This window comes from Silene latifolia, chromosome Y, assembly GCF_048544455.1.
Source record: "Silene latifolia isolate original U9 population chromosome Y, ASM4854445v1, whole genome shotgun sequence".
NCBI classification, from domain to species: Eukaryota; Viridiplantae; Streptophyta; class Magnoliopsida; order Caryophyllales; family Caryophyllaceae; genus Silene; species Silene latifolia.
In genome coordinates, this window is record NC_133538.1 from 205535148 (window position 1) to 205561142 (window position 25995).

Below are 25995 nucleotides of genomic sequence, written 5' to 3' on the forward strand. Positions count from 1 at the left end.
ATGATTTAAACCTAACATGTGAGATCTTTCTAAGTCGGTTGATTTAATCCAAGTATCAAGTATAAGATGTCGAATTGGATTAATGGTTGATTTGCATGCAAGACGGAAACTAAACATCCATTTACCGTATTAGGTTTAGGGTGCATAACATGATCCATTTGTCTTAGTAAGGCATTTTGCAAATATGGTTTTGAATAATCGAATAGACATCTGATCCGTCCTATATCCGGGCTAACCCCGGAGTCGGGATCGTCCTAGACTAATGCTGGAAGGGAACAGGCCCTATACCAGACGGCTATAAGAGGCGCGAGCCAGCCGGCGGTGTAAGGGGCCTCCCTCTGGTTTTGAAAATGAGAAATGGGGAGCCTGTTTAAGCGCGGGTTAGCCTACGGTTTATGTGCCGTGTTCTGACATTTTAGAAAACGTTATAAAACGTGTTGAAAATGGGTATTTGAACCCGGTTTGATTTGAAAGGGTCGTTTAGACCGCATTTGTTGATTTGAAGAACTAGACTCGAATAATCATCATTATTTGATAATATTCGGCGTCGGGTTCGATTTGACAAACTTAACATGAATAGTTTTGAAAATGATGATAGACTAATTGTTTTAAGTCCATTTGAATGTAATGAGTCGGTACTCATTATCGTACCCGGGTTAAAATCTGGCATGATATGTAGAACCAAGGATGACTTTGTGTTGGTGACTAATATGTTTGTTTGAAAAATGTGAAGAAATGAAATAAAAGGCTTTAAAATACCTTCTAAATGTCATTAACCAAATATTATCACCGAAACACGGATTTAACCGTCATGGTATGAAGAACCAAGGGTGAAAAATGCTTTATGGTTAAAACATGTGAAATGAAACAAAAAGGTTTCGAAAATACTTGAAATGGTAAAAACCGATTATAAATATGAAAAATGGATTAAGGGAAATGACGAGAACAAACACGGTTGATTTCGGTCCGAATACCCCATTTAGGCGCGAGCCGTTGGCGACCTAAGGGGCTTCCCGCCTCGGACCAAAAATCGTTTTTGGCTCGTTTATTCCATTTTTGGTTCATGTTATGCATGTTTTAGCATGTTAGAGTCATGAAACAAATGAAAACATAATAAAAGAGAATTTTTACACCCTCATACTTACATGTTTGGTTATGGCGAGTGACCGACGTATGTGTAACAACTCGTTTGATCGGAAAAAACTCGGTTTAAAACCGTTTTGGTAAGTAAAAGAGTGTTTTAAAAGTTTAGTGATGGTGTAGTGGTCGAAGTGGTCGGTCAAGTGGTTTAATGCACGATGACGGTACCAAACAATGTGTAAGGCTCGTGTTTACGATGGGTAGGTCGTAAATACGCATCGGATTGTGACTTTAGAAGTCGAGTCGAGAATTTTAAGGGAGAAAAGAGGGGGCGGACACTCGCGTAACTCTCAAATGGGTGGCATTTGAGGGGTATTTATAGGAGAATGAGTGGTTGTGTGAGTTTTGAGCGACGTGGCAACCTGGGCTGCTCAAAGAGGCGCGAGCCACGTCGCGGGTCTTCGAGCTGTGTTGTCGCTTTCACAACAAACGTAATCATGATTTGTTCTATCCTAGGATTTGTAGTCATATGTTTGGTACTTGACCCGTCATAAATCCGGGAAATCTTATCATAGAAGGTTTGAAATGTTTGTTTTTTGTGGTTGACTCGGTTTGACTCGTTGTTGGAGTTGGGATTTGAATTTTTGAGTCGGTTTTTGGTCTGGTGTCGGTTTTGACTTTAGTTAGTGTCATTGAGACCCCGTCGTCGTGCATTAAACACTCCAGGTATTTTTGAAATGTTTTGAAATGTTTTATTTTCGAAATCGTTTTAAGTTTTTCGACATAAAGTTATACATAAACTGTCAATCAAACGCCGCGATTCCAAAACATGTTATAGTCCGATAATCATCGGGTGTTTGTTGGAGTCTCAGCAGATACCGGGTATCTACAGAGCCCCCACTTTGACTGAGGCTTGGACAGGGCAAAAGTCAAAGTAGACCCCCCAGGTCAATCGAAGATTACAACCTGGAGACCCAAGCGACGTCGAGGCGGCTCGAAAAGATTCAGGCCAAGGACCTGCCGTCGGGAAGGGCGACGCCAAGGCGACTCGAAGGTACGAGTCAAGGACCTGTCGTCGGGAACAGTTTAGAGTCTGTCGATTATCTGTGCGGGTCGTTTAAAGTCCGATAGACTACGTACAAAGGCTCGCCAGCCATAAGAAGGAGTCATACCTGAGGCATCTTCGGATATGTCCTTGCAAGGTTGCGGACAAAGACTCGGCAGCTGATGGTAAGGAAATGTACCCGAGGCATCTTCGGGATGTGTCCTTGAAAGGTTGCGGACAAAGGCTCGCCAGCCGAATGATAAGGAAATGTACCCGAGGCATCTTCGGGATCTTTCCTTGAATGGTCGCGGACAAAGGCTCGCCAGCCAGTGGTAAGGAAATGTACCCGACGCATCTTCGGGATATGTCCTTGAATGGTCGCGGACAAAGGCTCACCAGCCAATGGTAAGGAAATGTACCCGAGGCATCTTCGGGATGTGTCCTTGAAAAGTTGCGGACAAAGGCTTGCCAGCCGAATGATAAGGAAATGTACCCGAGGCATCTTTGGGATCTGTCCTTGAATGGTCGCGGACAAAGGCTCGCCAGCCAAATGATACGGTCGGTTAATGAACCATGAGAAGAGCCGCGTCGAATGGGCTTGTTTTGAAAGTAGCGAACTCGTGATGTCGTCGGGGAAGTGGTGCGTATGGATTCTCACTATCACCATTTTTGGAATGAGTGGGTTCCGCGAGGAAGCCTCCTGCTGGTGTTTGAAGGAATAGTGAATTTGGAATCTTCACCATTCGTTGGCTTGAATTTGCAGTGGCGGTTTTGATCGCCGTTTGTCTTAATTTTGAAGGAAAATATCAAATTTGAGTTTTCTATTGCGCTTGAAGTGACGGTTTATGTGCCGCCACTGACATTTGATGGACATAGTGAATTTGGAATCTTCACTATTGATTGAAGTGACGGTTTATGTGCCGCCGTTGACATGTGATGGAAATAGTGAATTTGGAATCTTCACTATTGATTGAAGTGACGGTTTATGTGCCGTCGTTGACATGTGATGGACATAGTGAATTTGGAATCTTCACTATTGATTGAAGTGACGGTTTATGTGCCGCCGTTCCTTGAAATTTGGAGAAATAGCGGTTTTTGAATTTTCGCTATTATTTTTGAAATTGACGGTTTTAATCGCCGTCGTTCGGATTTTGAGGAAATAGCGATTTTGAATTTTCGCCATTATTTTGAAATTGAAGGAAAATAGCGAATTTGATTTCACTATTATTTTTGAAGTTGGCGATTTTGATCGCCGTTTGCTTGAAATTTTTGAAAATAGCGAATTTAAATTTTCACTATTTGGTTTTGTTTGCTTTTGAGGAAATGACGACATTCAATACCGTCAACAAAAACTTTGAAGTTTGTTATGGGAAATTGGGCTGAAGCCCAAAATCCGCTGAAAAGCAAAGGGGAGGCCTGGTTTAGGCGCGAGCCATCTGACGATGGAAGCCGGCTTCCCTTTTTTTTGTTAAAAGACGCAAGGTTCAGCTGCGGATGATTCATTATTCATCTTCAACCTCAAAAATCCCGCAAAATCGCCATTGAAGGACCTTCTAGCTTGCTTTCACTTGTGCCATCGTCAACAAATGTCATCTCAAGGTAAGTATTTCCTCTTGAATCCATTTAAAACAGTTGATCCTTAGCTTGATTGAATTAGGGCGAATCGTGACCTAAAAAATCGAATTGGGCGTTTTTGATTGAGCCCATTTCGAGTAAAATTGATGCTTGCATTAGGTTAGAAACCTGTTTAGGAGTATAGGGGTGCTTTTAGTTTGCATTTTGGTCCCCGTTCCTGCTCCCTATGCTCGAAAAACGTGAGTGAGGCGAGAAACCGTCTTATTTCACAATGCCAAGTTTATTTGTTTGGGTAGTGGGTCCCACTAGGTTGCATTGTAGTTGGGAAAACCCGTATTTGCCATCCAAGGACCTTCGTTGGATGTTTGTGGGCAAAATTGGGTTTTTGCCTTTTGCGACTATCTTACGTCTGACAAAATAAGCGCCTGTTTGGGCTTGAATTAAGTCAGTTTGCCTTGAAATGGACCTTATTGGTATTTTGGGCCACCTTGAGGGGTGATAAAATCACGTTTGCCTTTTTGCGGTTGTTTTTGAATTTTTGACCGGTTTGGGCTCAAATTAGCGTATGAATTGCCTTTTTGAGCCGTAGAAAGATACCCCATTGTGTCGGGAATGTAAAATCCCCATTGTGTCGGGAATGTATTTTGGGTTGTAGGTGGACCTTGTGTGGGTCTTGAAATGCCGTTTTTGTGGTTTTGACTCGTCTTTTGCTTGAAAAGAGGGGCGAGTCGTTTTTGTGTTTTTTTTTGTGAATGGTTTGGGGCGGGATTGCCCCTGGTTTTTGTATTGCAGGTTGTGATTTTTTTTTGTTTTTGGATTTATCCATTTCATGCCGTCGTAATGCCGAAATTTCGGCTGACGTATTTTGTTTGTAGGAGAGTGTTCGGGACAGACTGGGTCTGTCGCTGCGACCCTAGAGAAGTATTTCGGGTCGGGCCCAGTTAGTACTCCGGTTAGCACGCCCGCCGTGGTTGTGGAGGACGTTACTGTGGAGGAGAGACCTCCTGAGCAGACTGTTGGGGCCTCAGGGGCCGTCGAGGGGCGTGAGGAGCCCATTGTTGCGGCTGTTAGCACCGGCAGAGCTCAGACTGGGGCTGAGGCGAGTACCTCCGGGAGGAGGGTTTTTTCGAGGGAGCGACGTCCTCGGGCGACTAGGCGGTTGTTGCGGGACGTCAACAAGGTCGTTGAGTTGGGCCCTATCCACCACGTCGAGTCTCCCGGTCATAAGAGGCGGAGAGCGGAGACAGCCGAGGACGATGCTGACGTTGCGTGCTGGAGAGCCAGGCGAGTTACGGACCCGCGAGGGTTGCTTTTACGGACGGCGCCTGAGTGGGCCGAGGGTTTTGACGGTAGCCAGTTGTTGCTTCGGCTGGACCGACACCTTTCGTACCGTGCTCACGAGGGCATGGTGAGTCGCATTCCCTGGTTGAATTTTGTCATTTTCGAAGTGTCGAGCCTTAATAGGCATTCTGACGTTGTCGGTTTTTGATTTTAGGAGATCGGCACCATGAGGACTTTCTCGGGCTTTTCTACCTGCTTGGGTCTCTACGACGTTCTTCGAGCCGGGTCGAGGGCGTTGATAGAGAGGTCAGCTTTTGGGCCGTTGGTGGCCGCTTTGCGGGACATTCACAGGTCCTCGATTAGGGCGAACCTGTGTTTGATCCGCGCTATGTTGGATCGGTACAGGGATACGACGTCGTCGTTCCATATGGAGTTTTGGGGAGGTCGGCGTGACATTAAAGACCTTCGCCAAGGTATCTAGCCTTCCCTGCGGCGAGCTGTCCATTGAGTTTACCGCGACACCGGAGAGAGTGTCCTTTCCTGCGGTTACTTCTTTGATCGGTACTGCTTTGCCGGAGCCTTCCGACATCACTCCGTACCTGATTGCGAGTTCGTATGTGAAGGACCACTTCACTGAGAGGGTGGCAAGTGTTGCGCTGGCACCGTTGGCGAGTCCGGAGGCAGAGGTTGAGGCCGACGCGAAGGAGGCGCAGCTGTGGTATTGGTATTTCTTGGGTGCCACGTACTTTGGCGACAAGGGCGAGCGCTTGTCGATCAAGGTGCTTCCTCTTCTCACCGACCTTGACACTTTGGGTCGGCTTGACTGGGTTACGCCGGCTTTGGCGAGTTTCACCCGGTACTTGCACGTGGCGGTGCGTCCGGAGACAGTGGGAGCGGGTAGTGCTCCTGCTCTGGTTGGTCCCGGCCTCATCTTTAAGGTACGAGTTTTTTTTGGTAGTTTTTTTTTTAGTTTGATTTTGATTTTGACTTTGGCAATTTTTGAGAAATTGGCTAATTTGTGTTTGCTGTGTTTGATTACAGGCTTGGTTGTATGCTTACTTCATGATGCGATCCAAGGTAATGACTCGAAGTTGGTTAACGGGCTGGACGAGCTGGTTGTGAACAGTCACGGTGATAGTCTGATTGTGGCTCGTGGTTTTGAGCCTATGAGCTTCAATTATCCTTCCTATGTGAATTTACTAAGTATGGACTAAGGGAGCTGATTTATGGCACGCATTACAAGGGAAGGGAGGTCCAATATTACGTTTTTATTTTACTTTTCAGATTATGTTGTTAAAATAGAATCTTAAGCTTAATTAGTAGTTGTCTAGGTACATTGAACTTGTTGCTTTAAGTGTTGTAATTAAGTGAAGAGTGAATGCTCAAACTCTTCACATTTTTAGTTGCTCATTTCAGTTCATTTGAGGCTATATAAAGCCTTGAAGCTTATGAATAAAATCAGACCAGAAATTTAGAAAAACTTGTTTTGAGTTGAAGGCATTATATAGCCTAGCTCAAGGATGCCGTCCAAACAGCCAAGCAAGGTGAAGAGTTGAGCAATCACTCTTCACTTAATTACAACACTTAAATCTACAAGTTCAATGAACTTAGACAACTACTAATTAAGCTTAACATTTTATTGTAATAACATAATCTGAAAAATGCTAATAAAAACGTAATATTGGACCGTCCTCCCTTGGAATGTGTGTTCACCATCAGCTCCCTTGTTCCATACTTAGCAAATTCACAAAGGAAGGATAATTGAAACACAAAGGCTGAAAATTACGAGCCACAATCAGACTATCACCATGAGTGTTCACAACAAGCTCATCAACCAACTCCGAGTTACTAACTTGGATCGCATCATCCGCCCTTTCTTGAAAAAGAATCGTCCCGATTCTTGAACCTATCATATTGGTTATCAAAAGTCGATCAACCCTCGAACTACCTCGCTCGAGTTTAACCTTTGAATTCCAATCGCAACCGGAAATTCAACCAACATCTTGACTTCGACACACCTTAAGACCGTTTGGGACCAAATTTTTTTTGTTTTCTCACGGATGAACAGTAACACGGCTGTGAACAGTAACTTTTTTTTTTTTTAATTTTTTTTTTTTGTCTCCGTCACGCCTTGAATAACAAATTACTAGAAACTTGTTCCCGAGATGCAAAACCGATTAACCCTCAAACTATCTGCTTGAGTTTAACCCTTGAACTCCAATCGCAATCGGAAATTCAACTAACAACTTGGTTTTGACAAGCCTAGGACCGTCTAGATTTAGGTAAATCAAGAGCCGAAGCTCTGATACCACTTATGATGCGAATTGGGCAGCGGAGTTTATATGATGTGAATGCGGAAGCGGAATTTATTGAATCGAATAAAGTCTTGTATGTCTCGATTGTCGAAATTGATAAAAGTAATTTTTATGTGTTTTTTTTATATGTAAATGAAACAAGAAATAAGGGATATTTGTTTCGAATTATGTGAATAAATCGAATCAATGGGATATTTGCTATTGTTAGACCTATAACAATAACAATGGGGACCAAACTCAAGACCTATTGAGAATGATCGTGAATTTACTCAAAACGCGTTGAATAAAAACAAAGGATTGGCCGCAACCATTTTCAACTGAAAACAAGTTTTCCTAAATTTCTGGTCTGATTTTATTCATAAACTTGAAGGCATTATATAGCCTAGCTCAAGGATGCCGTCCAAACAGCCAAGCAAGGTGAAGAGTTGAGCAATCACTCTTCACTTAATTACAACACTTAAAGCTACAAGTTCAATGAACTTAGACAACTACTAATTAAGCTAAAGATTTTATTGTAATAACATAATCTGAAAAATGCTAATAAAAACGTAATATTGGACCGTCCTCCCTTGGAATGTGTGTTCACCATCAGCTCCCTTGTTCCATACTTAGCAAATTCACAAAGGAAGGATAATTGAAACACAAAGGCTGAAAATTACGAGCCACAATCAGACTATCACCGTGAGTGTTCACAACAAGCTCATCAACCAACTCCGAGTTACTAACTTGGATCGCATCACTTCACTCCTCTGCGTCCGGGGACCACAGATGGTGTTCCCTCGGCTTACCCTGCTGTGAGGGGTTGGACGGTGTCTCGGAAGAAGTCTTCTAAGTTGACTTACGAGGACTGCAGGCGTCGCGTGAACAAGCTTTGGGTTGCTGATGTAAATTTACGCTTTCTTTCCCTTCTCCTTTATGGAAATAGATAGAGATAGGATGACTAGGTAGCTCATGAAGCCACCAGATAGCTGAATAGCTTTGATTTGAATGCAGTTTGTTAGGCGGCCTTGGGAGCACTACACGGGTGTACCGGCTACCATCAGGGAGCGTTTGCGGCCTCGCAACTCCCTGCGTCGTTTACTTGGAGACGGCGATTGAGCCGGTTTGGTACCTGGGTGAGCGTTTAGTTCGCCAGTGCTTTACCGAGACTTTCGTCGTGCCGGTTGACCCGCCTAAGGTGTTTTTCCAGGAGTCGATCACTGACGAGGTTGAGGAGCACCTTCATGGTCGGGGAGGTGAGGAGCTGTTGCTGCGGGACGCCGACTACGACACCTTCCGGTTGTCGAGGCTTGCTTGGTACCCGATCGAGGTATGTTTTCCTCTTTTCTTTCATTTTCATTGCCTCCCTTGATAGGAGGGTTTGTCATCTTTGATGTGGATCCAAATGGCAGAGAGTGGACCCACTGATGAGGACTCAGCCCCCAGATTTCCCGATGGAGACCACTTTTCAGGGGCCGGGTGGTGAGGAGCTTCAGTTGCGCTTACCGGAGCCCGCGACGGCCGAGGTGACCGATGCTGGCATGGAGTGGAGGTTGGTTGTTATGAGGGTGAGTTCCTGACTTGAACATTTTCTCCGATTATACTTTGCCTTACATTGTATTGAAGGACATTCTTGTTTTGTAGGTGACGACTGTTAGTCACCAGAACTTGTGGCGGATGGCTAACCGCTGGAGGGCGCTTGCTGGTGACCTGGCTACGAGGGAGGCTCGGATTTCTTAGGTACATTTTGTGTGATGTTTTTTTGTGTATCTGGTGTTTTATTTCATGTTTTTAGATCTTGAGGATCTGTTATTGTGTTTTGCAGAGTGCTGCGGATCCGGCGGAGCTTGCTCGGGTCCGTGCTGAGTTGGAGGAAGCTAGGTCGGTGGTCGAGGCCCAGGGGTTTGGGATCACTCATTGGGACCAGGAGATGAGGCGTCATGAGGACGAGCTGCGGAGTCGAGATGCGGAGATTGCTTCCCTCAGGGCTCAGTTGGCTGCGGCGCAAGAGCTTCGCGTCGTGATGGAGGAGGAGACGCTGGAGAGTTCTCCGGAGAGGGAGCCTGAGCAGGTGGTGGTGTCTGCGTTGGCGGCGACTCCTAGTGAGACTAGGACTGGTCCGACGGGAGACGTTGAGTAGTTGTTGTAGTTTGTCCGTGTCTTGGACTCTTGTCTGTACATATTTACATTTTGCGTGAGGCGGTTTGTATATATGTGTTTTTGGACTGTGGTTTATTTTGTGATTTTGGTTTCTTTTTTTTTTGTGTTGTGTTTCGGAGGAGCGTTGTCGGCTGTTTGATTCTCCTTTTGCTTTGCACCAGTTCCTGCATCGTTAGTGTAGAAAACAGGCAACAGATAACATGTATACATAAACGTAAACACGTAGAAGCATTTGATTGAAAAACAAAAATTAACCAAGATGACTTGAAGTTAAGATTTGAAATTTTGAAATGACTTTTGAACATTCCGTGACAAATCGTCGCGTTCGGAATTCAAAAGGAAATGATTTGAAAATTTGAGCAATTAACTCGTGTCGTGAATTAAATTGCATCGAAATTATTGAAGATGACTCGAAAAATTCAAACTCAGACCGTCAGGAAAGAATTTTAGAAAAGGATTTTTGCGAGTATATTTGGTTTTTGAGGTCAAGACTCGAATTTGTGAGTGCTTGAATTTTTGAGGAAAATTGATGTCGTGTCATCAATTTTCGATTTTGATTTTTGCCGGAAAATTGCGAATAAGCGAAAAATTTTCGGAATTCGACTGACATGGAAACGATCCATCGCGGATCAGGTCGACTAGCCCTTCCCTCCTTTTAAAAAAAGAAAGAAAAATCCGCATGTTTAAAGCTGCGTCATGGAAACCGTGTCGGATTTCGTAAAACGCGAAAACAAGGAAATGTGAGTGTGAGGAAACACAAAATTTCCCGAATCATCCCGAAGAGGCGCGAGGTTCCTGGCGGGAGGTTTGAGGTGTCAGGAGAAAACACACGTTGAAAGAGACAAGTCAACAACGGGAATCCTGGAGGAGCCTCAAAGAGGCGCGAGCAGCTTGGCGATGGAAGCCAGCTCTCCCCTTTTTTTTGAAAAATGCGCTGATCATTTTGTATAAATAGGGACATTTGCGCTTCATTGTTTCATCATCCGAAACACAAAAACATCACTACAAAACCTCTTTTTCTTCCACAAAAATATTTCATGGATGCTTTTGAGAACGCATTGCGACAATGGTGCCGGGATTTGTCGCCTCCCGAGAAGTATCAACTCGATTGCATGGGAGTTGGTCAAATGTTGGTGCTTCGTCAAGTCAAGGTGCAACCTTCGTTTCTTGAAGCATGTTCTCGGTTTTGGGATTCGAAACACCATGTTTTCGTTTTCCCGAAATGTGAAATTTGTCCTCTTCCCGAAGAAGTTGGAGTCATTGGTGGGTGGCCGGGTTGTGCTCCGGTGCTTCCTCCGACTCGGTTGTGCTACAAGGAGAAATTCCGTTTCATTTTGGGCTTATCAACAAGCCAAATTAACTTTCTTCTTGCTCCACATGGTGTGGATATGTTGGCTCTTATCAACATCTTTTCAAACCGACTAGATGCTAATGTCTCGGAGGTGGCTAGGAGAAGGGTTCTTGCATTTTGCCTTGTCCATGTGTACCTCTTTGTTGATGTCTTGAAGAAGGAGGGGCCAAGATGCCATGGTAGCATGACCCTTATCCATGTGATTGAGCAAATGGAGCATGGTAGAGATCCATCATGGTTGGTGCTTGGAGAGATTATCCAAGCTTTGGACAAGGAAGGCTCTTGTGGAGAAGCTCCTTCTTTCGGATCACCAAGGATCCTCCAAGTGTGGCTATTGGAGAGGCCAAGGTATGTAGAGCCTACGGTTAATCCTTCTTCTTATTCCTTTCGTCACCTTACCATGAGGAAGAAGTTGTACCCGGATAGTTTTGCTTCCACCGAGGCCTATTAGGCCGCAAGGTTGGCGGAGGAGGGTGGTCCTCATATCCGTTGGGTGGTGCCGTGGTGGCACTTGAGGTCCTTCACGGGGTTGCCCGCTTCGGGTGCTAGTCCTCGTTCTTTGATGGGGGTGGGTTTGAAGGTTGTTTCCTTCATTTATCCCAAAAGGCTCATGAGGCAAATGGGTCGTCAACAAAAGGTGCCCGCTCAAGATACTCTTGCCCAAGAGAATGTTTTCCGGAACTCCGAGCTTGTGGAGTTCTTCGAAAGATGGTGGGCCACTCGGCCGCTTTGGGAGGTGCCAAACCCCGCTGCCACGACATGGGTGACTCCCACTTATGTCAAGTGGTCACGTGCTCCGTCCTTGGAAGAGAGATCCAAATTTCGTAAGTACGAGGTTGTCGATTTGAAGTATCGAGAGGTTTGCAAGGCCAACCGTGACTTCTTTGAGGAGTATGCTGATGGAGCTACCCCCGATGTGATGAGACCACCGAAGAGGAGGAGTTCCGGTCCCAAGAATATGGTGGGCCGTGCATTGTCTCGTCTTGGGTCAAATATGGGGTCTTGTGCTAGACCAGAGGCCGTCGCCGTCTTAGATCCGTTGAGGATCCGTTCCGGGGAGGAAATCCATGCTAGGCGGGCCAACAAGAAGAACAAAGGGAAGATGTACCCCGAAGGAAAAGGCAAAGGTAGAATGGAAGAGTGAAGACCTCCATTACCCACTTTATTATTATGTTGTATTATTGTTGTGAGTTTTTATTATGTTGTACTAGCTAGTTATTGTGTGTTTTGTGCTTGTTTTATTATGTGAGGTGTGTTAGTTGACACCGTAGCTTTGACAAGTTGTAGACTCGTCGAGCTTTATTTGTTGTTGAAATTGTAATCCCTCCCATTATTAATTAAATAACAGGATTGCTCGTGTCGAAAATTGTGAACGCTTGTTTCTTCCATCCATTTGGTAAAGGCAATTCGATTTGAGTCGTCCTAAACATTTGCACTTGGAAAAGTGGTATTTTGTGGAAAGGGAGAAAGGCTCATTTTTGTATTTTGTGGGGAAAGGGAATGGTTTTCCCTTTTCCCTTTTTTTTTGATGGGGTTGTTTTTTGTATGTGGGGATGGTTATTTTTTTATTGTAGGAATGGTTGTATCCTTCTTGTGTAAGAAAGGACTGCCTACGTATTCACCTGGAGAGGTGAAATCAAACCATGATCGTAGTTCGAAATGTTTTGTGAATTTGATTGGGTTTTGTGGTTGTATCCCTCAAGCATAAGAGGAACTGCCTACGTATCCACCTGAAGAGGTGAAATCAAACCATGCTCGTAGTTCAGGGGGTTTGATTTTGTAGTGCAAATGGACGTTGCCTTTGACGGATCAAAGGACATTTGAAACGGGCAAGGTGCCGCAGCTTAGACTCGATAAAAAATGCAATTTCAAATCAGAACACATTGAGGAACTTGACTTGAAGAGGGTCGAGGTCGTTGCTAGTTGCAAAATGAGGCTAGGTTGTTGGTTGATAGGGTTCAAGGGTAGTATTTCTTGAGTTGGTCTACGTTGTTCGGGTTTGTAAAGTCCTCCCCGTCTAGGTCACTCAGTCTCACTGCGCCCCCCGAAAGTATTTTCTTGACCAGGTATGGCCCGGCCTTGTTGGGTTTGAATTTTCCCCTCGGATCGACGGGTAATGGTGCTCGAACTGACTTGAGGACCAAGTCGCCCACCTGGATGTTTCTGGGTTTGACCTTCTTGTTGAATGCCCGTTGTATACGTCGTTGGTATAGCTGGACGTTGTGCAAGGCGTTGAGTCGCCGTTCGTCTAGAAGAGTGAGTTGTTCGTACCTTTGACGGGTCCATTCTGCCTCAGGGACTTGACTCTCCAGTAGGATGCGTAGAGTCGGGACCTCTAACTCTACCGGTTGAACCGCCTCCATACCGTATGCTAGGTAGAAGGGTGTGGCGCCTGTCGGTGTTCGAATGGAGGTTCGGTATCCCCAGAGTGCGAATGGGAGTTTGCTCGGCGAATCGCGGTAGTTGTCTTGCATTTTCTTGATAATGGTAACAAGAGTTTTGTTCGTTGCCTCCACCGCTCCGTTAGTTTGGGGAGGGTAGGGGGATGATCGATGTCGTTTGATCTTGTATCTGTCCAGCAAGGCTTGAGTTTCCGCCCGGAAGTGAGAGACTTGATCGCTGATGATTTCGTGTGGTACCCCGTATCGACAGATGATGTTGTTTTGGATGAACTTGGCCACTTGTTTGGCGGTCAAGACTGCATATGACTGTGCTTTTACCCATTTGGTAAAGTAGTCGATGGCGACGAGGACGAAGCAATGCCCCTTGGTGCCTATCGGGTTGACTTTCCCGATGATGTCGATGCCCCAGGTTGAGAATGGCCAGGGTGATGTCATGGTGTATAAAAGGGATGGTGGTATGTGTTGTATGTTGGCGAAGATTTGGAAATTGTGGCAATGTTTGACGTAGTTACGACAATCGGTCTCCATGGTGGTCCAGTAGTAACCTAGCCGCATGATTTTCCGTGTAAGCATCATTGCACTCATGTGAGGGCCACATTCTCCGTCGGGGACCTCTCCCATGACCTTCTTGGCTTTGTGATGGTCAATGCAAAGGAGGAGAATTCCTTGGGGTGTTCTTTTGTAGAGTTGATTTTGTTTTATCACGAATTGTGATGCGAGTAAACGGATGGCTCTTTGTCCTCTTTGATCACAGTTGGGAGGAAATTCGTTTTTGGTTTTGTAATTGAGGATGGCTTGGTACCAAGGTTCATCATGACTTTCCTCGTCGTTGATAATGGCACAAATGTGAGCTGGGTCGCTCCTTCTCTCGAAATATAGGGGCATCGATGTTATTTCGTCAGGTATGTTGACGAGGGCGGCAAGTTTTGCCAGGGCATCAGCAAATTGATTTTCCTCTCGCGGCAAGTGGAAGTAGTCGATTTGGTCGAAGAATTCGGCCTCTTGATTGATCTTTTCTCGGTAGGGAGCTAAGCTGTCAGATCGGATTTTCCATGATCCGGATACCTGATTGATGATGAGTGAGGAATCGCCATGGACCCTCAATCTCTTGATGCCAAATGTGATGGCTGCTTGTAGGCCGATGAGACATGCTTCATATTCAGCGGCATTGTTGGTGACAGCAAAGTCTAGCTTGACCAAGATCGGAACACGTTCTCCCTCTGGTGATATTAGAAGGATTCCGACCCCAAAGCCTCTCAGATTAGATGCACCATCAAAGTATAGGTCCCATGCGTCGGAGTCGGCACAAAGGATGTTTTCGTCAGGAAGTGACCATGTGTCGGTGGTTGGATCCTCGTTGACGGGATTTTCTGCTAGGAAATCAGCGACTGCTCTTCCCTTGATAACCTTGAGGGGTACAAACTTGAGATCAAATTCGGATAGCATGAGTGTCCATCTAGACAGCCTTCCGTTTAGTACGGGTTTTTCGAAGATGTATTTAACCGGGTCCATCTTGGAGTAGATGTGGACCGAGTAGCTGAGCATGTAATGCCGCAGCTTCTTTGTTGACCATACTAGGGCAAGGCATGTCTTTTCCAGTTGGGTATACCTCATCTCGTACTCAATGAACTCTTTGCTGATGTAGTAGATGGCTCGCTCCTCGTTGTCAACTGTTTGTGCTAGCATTGCTCCCATGGCTGTGTTGGTAACAGTCAGGTATAGGGATAGAGGAATCCCCGGTTGAAGTGGCATGAGGACAGGAGGCTTGGATAGAATTTCCTTTATCCTGTCGAATGCCTTCTGACAGTCGTCGTCCCAATCGGTGTGATCAGAGGCACGAAGCTTCTTGAATATCGGTTCACAGATCATAGTAAGCTTGGCAATGAACCGGCTGATGTATTGGACCTGACCGAGAAATCCCTGAATCTCCTTCTCCTTCCTAGGCCGAGGCATTTGTTGAAGGGCTTTGATTTTGGTTGGATCAATCTCAATGCCTCTTTTGCTAACGACATGTCCCAAGAGTTTTCCGGAGGTGACCCCGAATGCACACTTCTGAGGATTTAGTCTCATGTTATATTTTCGCAGACGAGCGAAGAATTTCCGGAGGGCATTGATGTGGCCGTCCCGTTCTTTTGATTTGACGATCATGTCATCGACATATACCTCTACCTCCTTGTGCATCATATCATGTAGGAGAGTGGTAGCGGTTCTTTGATAGGTTACCCCGGCATTGATGAGGCCGAAAGGCATGACCGTGTAGCAATACGTACCCCACTGTGTAGTGAACGCAGTTTTGTGCATGTCTTCCTCAGCCATTTTAAGCTAGTTGTACCCGGCATACCCGTCCATGAATGATAGGAGAGCATGTTCGGCAGTGTTGTCCACCAGAATGTCAACATGTGGCAAAGGGATGTCGTCCTTTGGACTCGCCTTGTTCAGATCCCTGAAGTCGACACAAACCCGAATCCTTCCGTCTTACTTTGGTACGGGCACAATGTTGGCCACCCAATCCGAGTATTCAGACACTTTGATGAACCCAGCCTTGAACTGTTTGTCCACTTCTTCTTTGATTTTTAGGGCCCACTCAGGACGCATCCGGCATAGCTTCTGTTTCACAGGTTTAGCCCCAGGTTTAATGGGTATCCAGTGCTCTGTGATTTCTCTGTCAATCCAAGGCATATCTCTGTAAGACCAGGCGAACACGTCCTTGTATTCGTGGAGGAGGTCAATGAACTGTTGTCTTTCCGAGGGGTCCAGGGTTGTCCTTATCCTAAGTTTTTGAGGTGTATTATCGGTTCCTACGTTAATAGGCTCGGTTTCCTCAATGATGGGGGTTCTGGTTTCCCGCTTGTCAAGTTCTTTGGCTAAGTGAGGTGGGTAGTCACTCAAGTCAAATTCCTCATAATCATTCAGAATTGCATTGCAGTTAAATTGAGACGAGTCATAAGCAAACTTAGCGTTCATTAAGTTGACACGAGCGAAAAGCTCAGAAAGGACAGACATCTCGTGGTCAGTCAGAGGCGACACGACAGAGGAAGTGGCCCCTGGAACAGGCTCTAGGTTGTCACCTTTCATGGGAGTAGGGGTGACCATAGTAGACTCGGCCTCTGAATCAGCCACGACTTTGTGATAAAATAGTGGGAAGGGGACCTTGACTGGGACATCAGGAGTGTTAGGAGCTATGGCAGACTCTAAATCTGACTCAGACTCGGACTCAGATCCTCCTTCATTTCCGTCCTTGAACATAGGGCCTTCTCCAGTTGTTATCTTGAGAATGCGGCCTTGGCGATCGGTCCACTTGACGGTTTTCCTCCAGCCCTGAGTAGCCTTCTCTGGGTCAGTATCGGAAATCAAGGCGGTTGGATCGAACTGGTTGTCCTTCAGGGCGATGTTGATAATGTCCTTATAGTCGAGGTGTTTGACGTTATCTTCCCCAAATAGGAGTATGACAGCTTGTCCGTCAAGGCATGGTGACGGCTTGGACTCAGTTGATGCAGCTTCGATGTTGTCGGGAATAAAGTAGCGGTCCTGGAAGACTTCCACTCCTGGGTATCTAGCCCTAGCCACAGAGTCATAGATTGGCTCCGGAAAGCCGTGGTAGAGCTCAGACTCTCCCTCGGGGACAAAGTATCCGTTGAGAGTCAGGTGGTAGGGACGGAGGATGACTCGGTGCTTCTTGCGTTTTCGGATTAGGAGGTTCATCTCCTGGATGTCTTTGTTGGTAGGTTCGTATCCCAGCCCAAAGGGAATGTTGGGGACCTTAGCTTGTTTCAAGGGAGGCAATGGGTCCTTTAGTGGATTGAGCGGCAAACCCGGGAAATAACCCTGACGCATCATGATACGGTTGATCGTGAGGTTGGTGAACGGGTCACACTCAGAAGTCGCCGATTCATCAGTTATGGCGTTTACGGCTTGGAAACCCCACATTTCATTGTCGTCCTCCTCAATGGCTTAGGAGTCTATCCCCCTTCTCATAACTGCTTTGATTGGGGAAGCGGGAATCGTGATTGTTTTCCCGTTGAAGGGGACCCTGATCTTCTGGTGGAGCGTTGATGTGACCGCCTTGACGGCGTGAATCCAGGGACGTCCCTGGAGCATGTTGAAGGACGCGTCGATGTCGACCACTTGAAAACTGGTTTGTCTTTCTAGTGGCCCGGTTGCGACGGCCAAAGTGACTAGCCCAGCGACCTTGCGACGAGGGTGGTCGTAGGCGCGTACTCCTTGGTTCGTTGGGATTTAATCAAATTCTTTAATACCCAGCCTGTGGGCAGTTTTAAGAGGAATGACATTCACAGCGGAACCGTCATCCACGAGGACCATTGGTATATTCTTTTGGAGGCATTGTACGGTGATGTACAGGGCCTGGTTATGATTGGCTCCGAACAGGGGGATATCCTCGTCAGAGAAGACGACCGGGTAACTCAGATCAGGGGCGTCTCTCGTCATGTGTGCCACTATTTGTTCTGGGGAAGAGGTGGAGGGCACGGTTAATTTTCCCAAGGCCTGTCGATGCTCAAAAGACGTTGCGATCAGCTGCCAAATCGAGATTTCGGCTTTTGCTTTCTGGAGCTATTTTAGGATTGAGTTCTCGGGAGCCTTTGGTTAAGTGTCCACTGTTGGGGCTGGTGTCCTCTACAAGTAGTGCAATAACATTTAAATCTCTAAAAGGATCAAAGGGTATACTTTTGTATTATTATCAGTTGGTCCACGTTTATCAATAACGGTTGGCTTGCTAGATAAGTTTGACGTTATTGTCATACAGATGGCGGTGATCAACTGGTCCCTAAAAGTCACACCTATAGGATACGTTTGAGAGATGTGACGGTATGAAAATAAAGTCATGTTGATGCCAAAGTTGACTAAGCAGTTAGTCGGAGTCATTGACTAATAATTAGTCAAACGCGATGTTGAGATGATTATTTGATAAGGATTAAATAATAATGGCTAAGACGAATTAAGCGGTTAATTCGTAAATTAAATATTAACGATTATATTTAATTGATGTATATTGAATTAATTATACAATATTGTCTTTGTCGGACATGTATTAATATTTCAACTAATCCGTGTTATTAGTTGATGTTTTAATAACCGATAACCGATGACGATTTATAATAAAAGCGTGTCATATACATTTAGCATTTTACGAACCGAACCACGAGGTAAAATTAAGAGGAAGTGGAAGCCCACTTCCCCATGTAGGCTCACGGCCGGCCAAGCAAGAGGAAACAAAAGAGAGGCTCTCTCTCTTTTGTAACCTAATCATTTTTCATTTGCAAAAATATTAGGGTTTTGGAGGCATTTTTCCTCTGAAATTTCTAGATCTCACATCGTAAAAATTCACAACAATTCTCTCAATATTGCAAGGCAATTAGAGAATACATTTCTAGCACAAGGGCATAGTCTCAGACGGTCTTGGGTGTATCGATTAGGAGGAAATATACTTTGATTTCTGTTCTTAGGCCGCATCTCAAAGGACCCGAGGTTATTTCTTATGCTTTATCGTTTCTTTGTTGTTTTTCGTTTATGACAATAAATCGCATATTAAATTTACGTTATAGTCCTATAATTTAAGGGTTTTATACGGATATTACCCCACAAGTGGTATCAGAGCGAGGCCACGTAAATTTTTCTATGTGATTTTCATCAAACGAATTTGATTCGATAATTTTGTTGCTTAAAAAACCGTGCGGCAGCCTCTATTTTTCTCTCGGCAGATTTTTTTTTATTTGGCTGTTGCGTTTTGCTTTGGGAACCGTGTCCAGTTTACACGGTTGTAGTTGTTGTTGTTTTGTTTCTTGAAAACCGTGACAAACTTTCACCGTCTGATCAGACGATGTTTTGTTTTTATTTTGTTCTTTGCATATTGTAATTTTAATCGATAATTATTGCAATATGTTAAAGTTGTATCAATTGTAGTTTCAATTCTATACGGATTAGATTAAATTGCAATTGGTTTTAACAAATCGATCTTGTTTTTGTTTGTTGAGGCTCTCGGTTTTCATGTGTACCGCTGGTTTTTTTTTGTTTTTTTTTGCTTTTTGAGCTCTCGGCTTTCAGCTCCAAAATAAAAAAAAAAAAAATTTTTGGGTACTGTTCACGGCCAGACGTGAGGAAAAAAAAAATTTGAGTTTTATTTTTTTGGCCTTAACATGTGCATAATACGGATTTTATGCATTCGCTTGATAGTGAAACGGTTCACTCACGTACCATTTAGTTATTTTAAAGCGATTTAAAGTAACGGATTGTAATGAGTTAAAATTAAGTTGATTAAAGCGGTTTTGTCACATAATTTTAATTATTAAAGGTGGTTTGGATAAATTTAACATAATTACGGAATTATGTCACGAATAAATTTTATTTTAGTTGATGCATTTTATTTATCGTTATTTTGAATGTTTTGAATGCTTACATTACGTATTTATTTATTTTTACAAACGGTTGTAACTTAGTGTGGCCTTAGTAGAACGTGTTACCGTAATGATGGAACACGGTCTTGGTTGTATTTTGAGATCTCACATCTCCATTTTGTTTTTCTTTATTACAGTTTTTATTTAGAATGTAAATAGGTTTATATTTTGTAAATTTTAATTGTAATTTTGAGAAGACCAAAGATGGAGACCGGATGCTCACTCCCGCTGCATGAAAAAGATGGAACATCAAGACAAGCTTCTCGGGTCCAACGGTGGATTCCAAAGTTGTATTATGTTCTTTTTACTAGGATAGGCCACACTAGGAAATTTTATTTACGTTTTGCATTCTTTTATTTATTTTATCGTAACGATAGATTGCATCATATTCCGCCTAAAAACCAAACCACCTAATAATTGCATGAAAACTGACTCATATAGAGGTCACGCGTTAGTTTTCTTTGACATTCTTATATCACACGATCAATTTTAAGCCATCACCTAAATTAATTCATTCACATAATGCTAGTTTTTCGTTCACTTAAAATGAATTAAAACTAAGTTGATGGGATCTTCCTCGTATAACCAAAAATTGAGAATGGTCTTTATAGGTCAAATTTCAATGAATCCCTTCTTCGTCGGTAGGCATAATATGACCCCTTCTACGTCGGGTAAATTGGAACTGATTGACTTATTTTATCTCAACACTATGGTCACTCGTACGATCCTGTGATTATGGTGGACTATAGATAGGATTTACGGAAATCTATCGACCAAGAGTTCTTACGGAAGAACTAGCTAAACAGTTGGCTTATCAATTTACGGAAATTGAATCTTGGGATCACTTGTATTATTCTTGAGGGAGATCAATTATGCAAGTGCCATGAGTCTACACGTTTAAAATGAATTTTTAATAGACTTAAATCACCTCGATGAGTTGCTTATTTCGTTTTGTTTTTCCTTTCTTTTTCAGTGTAGATCACGATCACTTAAACTGCTAATAACAAAATGGTTGGCCGTGCTGACGACCCAATGCCAAGTGCCACACTGGACCGTGAGTCCTGGCTTAGGATCTTCATGAATCGAGATGAATCGATCAACTCGATCGAAGAATGATGGATCAAACTTCGCGGACCGGGAGGCGGCATTACGGAATCTTGCCGCGGTGACGGAAGCTCAAATTTCTGACAGAGCCCATCCCGTCAAACCCAGGTCCCACGGCTGGAGCTAACGAGATCGCCAAATATAACGATTTCGTCATGGAAGCGGGTGCGATTAAAAACGTACTCATTTTTGCAATGGAATCCAATTTGCAGAAACGCTTCATAGCCCAAGGTGCAAACAAGATTTTCATCACGCTCACCAAGGAATTCTCGAAAGCACCGAGAATCGTGACCTATGAGCATACCACTCGCTCCTTTGATGCGAGACTCCAGAAGGGCCAACCGGTTAGCCCACACATTCTCAGCATGATTGAGAATGTCGAGAGACTGGAGGCGCTTGATTGTAAAATCAGCGAGAACATCGTGATTGACCGCATGCTTCATTCACTCCACGATGGTTTTGCGCTCTTTAGAGCGAATTACTATATGAATGATTTGAAGAAAAGTCCCCATGAACTGTACTCCCTTCTCGTACAGACCGAGAAGGACATGAAGTTCAGTGGGAGCTTGAAACAGGATGTTCTCGTTGTGTCAAACAAGGGCAAGGGTAAGGGCAAAGCTTAGGCAGACCTAGCAGTAGGCAAACCGAAGTTCAAGAAGTCAGGGTCAGGTAAGAGTGGGCCTGGTGAGTCGAGCAACTCATCAGGCGCGACAAAGAGCAAAACCGAAAACATGGAATGCCATCACTGCCACAAGATCGGGCATTGGAGGCGCACATGTCTGTTTATCATGAGGACATAAAAGCGGTCGCGTTAAACCTGTTGGTATGTCTTCTTTCTCTTCTACTTTTATTCATATGATTGAGATTAACCACGCAAGTTACGGAACTTGGGTACTAGATCCTGGTTGTGGTTCTCATCTGTGTAATCATGTGCGGGGCTCGAAACATCGAACCCCTCGTAAAGGGTGAGGTGGACTGCGTGTCGGGAATGGAGCACGAGTGGCTGCCGTCTCGAGGGGAACATACGTGATCCGACTTCCTAGCCGATTTGAGTTATTTTTATATAATCGCTATTATGTACCCATCTTTCTAAAAACATTATTTCGGTTTCGCACTTGACAAACTTGGTTTTTCATTTGTAATAGAGAATAATTCTTGCATTTTCTCATTACACGATATGATTTATGGCAAGACAGTCTCCATGAACGGAATTTATGTTTTAGATCAGACCACCGAAATATTACACGTAATGAATAAAAAGTTAAAGGTTGGTGACAAAGATAAAACGTATCTATGGCACTGCCGTATGGGGACACATTAATGAGAAACGCGTAAAATAGCTCATAAAGAATGGAGCTATCTCGGCCTTTGATTTTCAATCATTTGGCACGTGTGAATCATGTCTCATCGGTAAGATGACTCGAATTTCCTTCAAAGGTGTTGGAATGCGCGCTGCTGACCTATTAGGACTCATACATACGGATGTGTGTGGGCCTATGTCAATCACCGCACGAGAAGGCTATAGGTATTTCATCACTTTCACGGACGATTTAAGTAGATATGGCTATGTCTACTTAATGAAGCACAAAAGTGAATCCTTTGAGAAATTCAAGGAATACCAGAATCGGGTACAGAACCTACTGGGCAGAAAGATTAAAACACTGCGCTCAGACCGTGGTGGCGAGTATCTTTCTCACGAGTTTGATCAACACCTTAAGGACTGTGGGATTGCCCTACAGTTAACTCCACCAGGAACACCTCAGTTGAATGGTGTGTCCGAATGGAGAAATCGAACACTACTAGATAGTTCGATCCATGATGAGTCACACAGTGGTGCCTGACTCATTATGGGGTTATGCTCTTCTGTCAGTTGCTCTAATACTTAACCGAAGTCCGTTTAAAGCTGTTGACAAGACTCCATATGAACTATGGAAGGGAACGGTCCCTAACTTGTCCTTTATACGGGTTTGGGGCTGCGAGGCTTATGTCAAGTGGAGACACGAGGATAAGCTCGGCCCGCGATCGGTCAAGACATACTTTATAGGTTATCCTAAAGGAACACTTGGTCATTACTTCTATTCGCCAACCGAACAACGTGTATTTGTTGCGGCTAGTGCGACATTCTTAGAGAAGGAATTTCTCGAGAATGCAAAGAGTGATAGAACCTTCGAGCTGTCGGAGGTTCCAGAACCAAATACCGAGCAACCATTGGAGGAACCAATTCCTTCAATCCCCCTGCGGTGAACATTCTGAGGAACCTAGGAGGTCAGGAAGAGTCTCTATTCCTCCGGACAGATACATTGGTATGGTCGAGGAACATGACATAGATGACATTCTACTCTTAACGAGTAGTGAACCCGCAACCTATAAAGGTGCCATGACTAGTTCTGACTCAAAGCTATGGCTTGAGGCCATGCAATCCGAGATGGACTCCATGTATGAGAACAACGTATGGGATCTTGTTGACTTACCTGCTAAGGTTCGTCCCCTTCAATGCAAATGGCTTTACAAGATAAATCATTCTGTGGAAGGTCAAAAAGATATCTATAAAGCACGACTAGTTGCTAAAGGTTTCACCCAAGTGCCAGGCTTGCACTACGATGAAATTTTTGCACCCGTAGTCATGCTGCGTTCTATTCGGATTATCTTAGCGATTGCCGCTTTTCATGACTATGAAATTTGGCAGATGGATGTGAAAACCGCCTTCTTAAACGGTTTTTTGGAGGAAGAGTTGTACATGGTACAACCCGAAGGTTTCATCGATCCAGAACATCCTAAGAAAGTGTGCAAGCTTACGCGTTCCATTTATGGACTTAAGCAAGCTTTAAGAAGTTGGAATCATCGTTTCGACCAAGTGATAAAAGAAAATGGATTTACTCGATCGGTCGAGGAACCATGTCTATATATCAAGTCGAGTGGGAGCAAGATTGTCTTCCTAATATTGTATGTCGATGACATACTCCTGATTGGGAATGACATACCTCTCTTAACTTCGGTGAAAGTATGGTTGAAGAACCATTTCCAGATGAAAGATCTGGGTGAGGCACAAAGAATTTTGGGCATCCGTATCTATCGAGATAGATCACGTCGGATGTTATCTCTTAGTCAGGAGTCTTACATAGACAAGATCCTAGAGAGATTCAGCATGACTAACTCCAAAAAGGGGTTTCTTCCTATGGCTCCAGGGGTGCACTTGAGCAAGTCTCAGGCACCAGAGACACCGGAAGAAAAAGAGCGCATGACACGGATTCCTTATGCCTCGGCTATAGGATCAATCATGTATGCCATGATATGCACACGTCCGGACGTGGCATATGCATTGAGTATGACAAGTCGATTCCAACAGCATCCAGGTGAATCACATTGGATGGCTGTCAAGAACATTCTTAAGTACCTACGGAGGACTAAAGATTGGGCATTGACTTATGGAGGCGATCAAAAACTATGCGCAACCGGTTACGCAGATGCTAGCTTCCAAACGGATCGAGATGACTCGAAATCTCAGTCTGGATTCGTTTTTACTCTTAATGGCGCTGCAGTCAGCTGGAAGAGTTCCAAACAAAGTGTTACAGCAGATTCTACGACCGAGTCCGAGTACTATGCCGCGTACGAAGGCGCAAAGGAAGCGATATGGATGCGTCAATTCTTACAAGGACTATCTGTAGTGCCTAGTTCGAATGACCCGATCACCATCTATTGCGACAATAGAGGTGCCATCTTCCAAGCTAAGGAGCCAAAGTCTAGCAACAAGTCTAGACATGTACAACGGAAAGCTCATCTAATCCGAGATTACGTGGAGCAAAAGGAAGTAGTGATAGAAAAGATTGCTACAGATGATAACATAGCAGATCCTCTCACTAAACCATTACGACAAGATAAGCATGAAGGGCATGTTAATTCCATGGGAATTAAACGTGTTCCTAAGTTGTAGTACTCTCTTATGGATTAGATTCATTCTCTTATGTACTCTATACGACATCATCGTTTTGATATTTATATATTTTGTTTTTCATGTGGTTTTGTACGACAATTTTGAACACCACAAAGTGAACTGAACAAACATTATATTTTTGGTCCTTAATTGCCCACGTGAGCTGATAACTCAAGGTAATTATTTTGTGACGTTTGTTGATGGTGGGTTCAACGAGCCATAAGTCAAAAGGTAGACTGACCAATCATAGAGGCGATTTATACGGATATCTCGTAGGACACAATTGTGACAACGACGTGGAGTCCTAAATGTTTTATAACATTCGGTGACCGGTCGTGGATAGGACCTCCATGGTGATCCTAAGAGTCGATTCTTTTGACTATGTTGTCTCTTGAGATTAAGGCGATTTTGGGTGACTTTGGTTTCTTTCTCACGGTCATCCGTAACAGGGGGCCAAGTAGATTTTTTCTGGGTCATTTCATGCTGTGCTTAGTTCGAAAGGAGTCGAGTTAAAGGAAATATTCAGCCTTTATCAGGTACTCGATATTTGTCAGGGCCACTCGAGGAGCTGTAACTGAAATGCATGGCCATGCTTGAATACGAATTCGTTTTATCAGTTGAGTTACTCTCTAGTCGGGGAAACCACTCTTGATACAGATCGATTGTAGAATACGACCTTTGCAGATCCGGATCTGCAAATTGTTTTACATTGAGTGGGAGAAATTTTAAATGAATATGAGAATCGGTTATCGCACATACACTTGTACGGACAAGTGGGAGTTTGTTGAGAGTGTGTCCTCCGGTTAGTGCGGATAACGTTATTACACATACACTTGTACGGACAAGTGGGAGCTTGTTGGGGCTGGTGTCCTCTACAAGTAGTGCAATAACATTCAAATCTCTAAAAGGATCAAAGGGTATACTTTTGTATTATTATCAGTTGGTCCACGTTTATCAATAACGGTTGGCTTGCTAGATAAGTTTGACGTTATTGTCATACAGATGGCGGTGATCAACTGGTCCCTAAAAGTCACACCTATAGGATACGTTTGAGAGATGTGACGGTATGAAAATACAGACATGTTGATGCCAAAGTTGACTAAGCGATTAGTCGGAGTCATTGACTAATAATTAGTCAAACGCGATGTTGAGATGATTATTTGATACGGATTAAATAATAATGGCTAAGACGAATTAAGCGGTTAATTCGTAAATTAAATATTAACGATTATATTTAATTGATGTATATTGAATTAATTATACAATATTGTCTTTGTCGGACATGTATTAATATTTCAACTAATCCGTGTTATTAGTTGATGTTTTAATAACCGATAACCGATGACGATTTATAATAAAAGC